A 6,000-nucleotide genomic window follows, 5' to 3' on the forward strand; every position below is an offset into this window, starting at 1 on the left:
ATCGCAATCAGACAGTGATTTCTGACACATTATTTCACGACTCCGAGGAGGAGGCTTTTGCTCTCACAAAATGAAAAATACGAGAAGCGCTTACTCTTGAACCTCTGTATTATTATAACAATTAATTTATATTCTATAAAATATACATTTTTATACAGAAGACACATTAAACTATAAATTAAATATCGTTTGAAATATTTTTGGAATACTATTAAAAAGTAAAAAGAATCGATTAAAAAATTATTATGTTGGACGTCAACGTTTTGGATTTACGGATGATAGCAAAATAACGCGAGAACCACTTGACGAAATAAGCTATTTTTTGTTATTATGTCAAGAAAATATTTACTAAGAAGTCTATTGAATACGAAGGCTGAAAAATCCTTTAATTTTTTACAATAAATATTTTACGTTTCTGTCATAACAATATAGAAATAAACTAACACTAACTAAAACTTATTACCGTTGTATGGTCGATCATTAGTTCCTAAACAAGCTACTTTTGACTAGCCCAGCGTTGGCGCAGTTTGTAGTGACCCTACTTTCTGCTCCAGGGGGTCTGGGTTCAATATTTAATTATAGAGGGCGCTGCTAGGTATAAGCTGCAATCAATAGTTTTAAAGGAGGCGTGCAGGTTGTATTTTCAAAATATTTACTTCCAACTTTTTGTAAAATATCTTGTTCGAAATGTAATAGTGTTTAAAAACGTAATAATGTAATAATTTTTGTCTTGAAGTGTTTTAATACTTTGTGTAAAAGTTAAGAAATACATATAAATATATATAATATTTTGTATAATACTTCACTTCAAAAAAAAAATATCAAAATCGGTTCATAAACGACGGAGTTATGCCCGAACATACATAAAAAATAAAAAATATATACGGTCGAATTGAGTAACCTCCTCCTTTTTTTGAACTCGGCTAAAAACTCAAATAAAATACGTATAACACGTATAAAACTAATTTAAGCACTATTAGTTAGACAGAATGGCGACGTTGGCTATTAAGTTCTAGGTGGTGTCTTTTATTAACTTTTGTTCCGCGCCAAAAATTTAAGCTCAACAAGTAATTACAAAATTAACATTTACAATTAATCAGTACCATATGGAATATTTATTATATGTATGATTATTCTGAATAAATTACAGATATTTCCCTTTATAATTTTTACTTCAATATCGTAAAGCACTAAATATGGATCAAGGATTCAAAAGGCAGTGTTATTTTTGTGACGGTACGTACTCAAAAAGGTTCGTCAGCCTGGAGCTCTTACTACCAGCAGCCTAGCCCTCAACCTGCAGCCGGAGGAGGACTGTTCTCTTATATGTTTTTTTTTTTTGTTTATTTTATTTATAGGTATTTAAAAATATATAATAAAAACGTTTGCCGGGACAGCTAGTAATTTTATGACTAGCATATTATAAAGTCATTTTCTAGTTCTGTTCCAAAATTATGTGTTACTAGGGACATTTCTTAAATAAAAAGTGCAATAAATTATTTTTTTTTTATACTAAACTTCTTTGCATTGAATAAATAAATTCTATGTTTTTTTTTGTTAATTCTTAACAGTTGCAAGGAATGTGAATTAAATTACCTACTTATTACTTTTATTTGTTTTTTAATGGATGCGAAAACTTGCTTCCATGTTCTAAAATGATATTTTAAAAGAGATAAACCTAAAGAGCGAGGTATCAGGGACTTTTATTTATGTTTTCGCTTTACGATTATTCGTTACCAATCCATTACATAGGATAACATATATCTAGTTTACATTTTCAATTCACGACGTATTGCTAGCAAATTTTATTAAATCTATTTTCAATAATTTTAAACAATATTATCTTATTTTGTATTACTACAGTGTCAAGCATACCGTCAATACAAACAAATACGGTAGCTTATGGACGCCTGCAATTCCAGAAGCATTTCAATCGTATTGCCGATACTAACCCCGACATTCTGCAAGAGCTCTGGCTACCTTACTCACCACAAGAACAACACACTATTTAGCTATGATTTTCTGTAATGCTTTGGGCCTTTGCTACATTTTTTCAGCAAGATATTATATTCTGTGCCCTAATACAATGAAATTAATTTAAAAAAAAAGATGATCTAGTGTTTTATGTTATTTAATTGTATTTGCAGAAATATTTCAAGGTCAAGTTACTGCAACACAAGATTCTTTCGTGCTTAGTTTTGTTGTATCTATCTTATAATTTTTCGAATGTACAGGATTGTATACTTAAGCACAATGTGAATGTGAATGAGCGAGTTGTTTTAACTCCATACTTTCTATTATACATACTAGAACCTAGCAAATTGAGTATCGTGTAAAGCTTGAGATAGCGCTTACTGTATAAAAGCTATGCTGTTACAAGTTTTCTAACCCTAGTTTATTAAGAGCTGCTCTTAAAAACTTTTATACACATCCGAATTTTTTTTGTAAATATCGTATCGTAAAGATGTAAACGAGATTTTTTGTGTCTTGATTTGTTCATAAATTCTAAAAAAAACCTGACAGGTTTTAGGCAAAATGTCAAATAAAAATGTTGATATTTACAAAATCTTTACCAACACTATAAGATTCACTAAAAACACCTATGGAATTTGTATTCTTTGTTTTATATTTATATTTAAAAGCTAGATTTATAGGTGATATTATAAACGATAATGTATTGCGAATAAAAAGATACAGGTTCAAATTAGTTTATTCCTCTACATTTGAAGTCTAAACTGTGTCTTATACAGTATTTAATTTCTTAAGTTTTTATTTTTTTGATTTTTGTTAATTTTGTTTTATGTGATGAAAATAAAATTCAAGCATCCAGCTGCTGAAAATTTTGAAGAATATGTTTCTTTTTAAGCCCTACCTCAATAAAGTTAATTAGGTTTTAATTTTAATCTGTACAGTGCCATAATTTACCAAGACAAATTTAGCCTTATAGCCTTAAGCCGTATGTGATAATACGAAACTTAGTCTTAACTGTCTTGAAGATTTAGATATTTATTAAAGTAACTAATTACATTTAATTGTAATAAGATTTGTTAAGTATTCACATTTTCCAAGAACCCACATTTTTGGGTTTAGTTTTGAGTCATTAATATTGTGATATTTTCGTATTACGTATACTGTGCACATAACCCTGGATCTAAGCACTCTGACACACCACTCCGTTGCTGATGGCGCTTAAATTACATACGGGAATCTTTGCAGAAATATATAGATTTTTTACCATGTTTTCTTTAGTCACAAAGTGAAGGTTATCTAGATTATATAATTACATTCTAGGTACCTACACACATAATCCCAACTCAAAAGAGAGATGGCTAGGAGCAAGTCTTAAATTAATAAATACATGTAATTTTGAAGTATTTATAACGAAAAAATAAGCAGATATATAAAATGTTTTATTTATTTATTACCGATATTTTATTCATTATTTAATCCTTGAAATGTCATAATAATAGACCCTGACCTTTGTATATTATAATTATATTATATGTATTAATTTTTCATGATAACAAAATGATACAGCATTCATTTTAATACAGTTGAAAAAATAGATTATATTAATAACGCTATCACTATGGTGTCGTGTGGTGTCGGCCGAGTAGAATAGCACCAACCCTTTTGTGGGGGTCTAAAAGGCGACCGAGGGATAAACGTGGCTCAAAATCATCAGGATCCTGGAGAAGAAAAACTTCATTTGAAACCCGGAATGGGGTGTCCGTCAAGCAATCGTGGCATAGCTCTAAAATGCGAAAGACTTCTGCAGCCGTACTGGCTCCACTCGTCGTTCCTGTGGGCCTAGCCAGTGAGGTCGAGAGGGTAGCGCAGAGCTTAGCAACTCTGCGTTTTACTGAAGAGTTTCCTAGGCGACACAGTGTCTGACACTGTCTAAATCGTCTACAATAGACGGACTGAGGCCAATGATCACTTTATGATATATTCACTAGACATATCATAACTATAACTTTTAAATGTATACATGTTATATTTAAATTAGTTATAAAAAAAACTTGTACAGTAAATAAGTTTTTCTTTAATGTATTTTTTTTAGCTTTGGTGATTCATCTCTCTTCTAAAAAACTGCGTCAAAAAAGACTACTACTTTATAACAATAATAATAACACTCATGTACAAATATTGATCTGTTACAATTTTATCACATGTATGGTATTTTATAATATTTAATTACAATGACAATATGACGCGCAACATTTTAACGCACCGGATACTATACATTTTAATTTATAACGTATGTGAGCACACAACCTTTCGTCTCATCGAAACATAAATGCCAATAATTGTAAATAATCGGCCGTGACCCATGAAACGACAGACGACTGCACTAGAGAGACGAACCATTAGACACTAAATTGTCTATTATAAATGAAATATTGCAGCAAATGTATTTGATTAGTCATCATATTAGATATAAAATATTCTATTGTAATTATATGCGTAATAAATTACAAAAGAATATTTTATATTATATTATCTAGGATGATAGATCTGTGAAAAAAATTCACATTTTGAAAAATTAAATTTGAGAAAAAAAAATAAACTTAATTAGGAAAAAAATTTAATAAAATAAAATAAATAATAAAATTGGAATCGCCCTCAGTATTAAGGTAATGCTTTTAACTAATTTTTTGAACGTTGGGAGTGATTTGGCTTCTTTTATATATAATGGTAAATTATCCCATAGCTTAATTGCCCGAATGGTGAAAGACTGTCTGAAAAATTTTGTTTTATGAACAGGCAGTTTTAACATTAGTCTCCTCGAAGTTCTTATGGGAGAATGGTCCCCGAGAAATTCAAACTTATCTTTTAAATAAGACGGAGCCTTAGAGTCAGACAACGCACAATACAGAAGAGATAAAGTACGCAGGTTTAACTGAGGTAGGGCACAGCAGGAATTTCCGGCTCAAAATATGGAGCAGCCCGACTGGGGTAGTACCTCGACATTACAGAAGATCACAGCAAAATAATACTGTTTTCAAGCAGTATTGTGTTCCTGTTGGTGAGTAAGGTGACCAGAGCTCCTGGGGGGATTTGGGATTGGGTCGGCAACGCGCTTGCGATGCTTCTGGTGTTGCAGGCGTCCATAAGCTACGGTAATCGCTTACCATCAAGTGAGCCGTACGCTTGTTTGTCGACCTAGTGACATAAAAAAAAAAGTTTCGGCGAGAACGTATTGGAAGCCACTTGAGCTTGGAACGAAATTCAGAAACGTGGTCATATTTTCGAAGGCAGAATATAAACCGTATAGCAAAGTTTTGAAGACGCTCAAGCTTATTAATTTGGTCCTCTGTTAGATTAATATTTATAGCTTACTGTATATTATATACTTATCTGCATAGTCGAGAATCGATAGGAGGAGAGAATTCGCCAACATAATTTTGGTAGGAATTGCTAAAAAAGACTTGAGGTGCCGTAGGGAGCTCAGCGCAGCGAAGTTTTTTCTTCTGACTTCTTTTAATTGTACTGACCACAACAAAGTCCGATCGAGTTGTACACCAAGGTCCCTTACGGTGGCACAGTAAGATAGAGCCTCTGCCTAACAGAGAGATATTTTTTAGATGATACTAAAAACTACTGAAGATCAAAACTAAATAATCCTGTTTTCAAGGAGTGTTATGTTCCTATTGGTGAGCAAGGTGACCAGAACTCCTGTGGAGTGCAACGCGCTTGCAATGCTTCTGGTGTTGCAGCCGTCTATAGGCTGCGATAATCGCTTAGCATCAGGTGAGCGGTACGCTTGTGCGCTGACCTAGTTGGATAAAAAATTAAAAATAAAACTATTAAAAACATTGAGGAGTAAAGTGATTAATAATTGCCAAAAGAAACGATTATTTGCAATTATCACTTGCCAGGTCCCTAACAGGGTAGGTATTGGTGTCAGTTCTACCCACAATAAAGACTATAAAATTGATATATATTGCCGACTATCGTGATTAACGATGTGATCACGATATAAATTTTACTAAATGA

This window comes from Melitaea cinxia, chromosome 9, assembly GCF_905220565.1.
Source record: "Melitaea cinxia chromosome 9, ilMelCinx1.1, whole genome shotgun sequence".
NCBI classification, from domain to species: Eukaryota; Metazoa; Arthropoda; class Insecta; order Lepidoptera; family Nymphalidae; genus Melitaea; species Melitaea cinxia.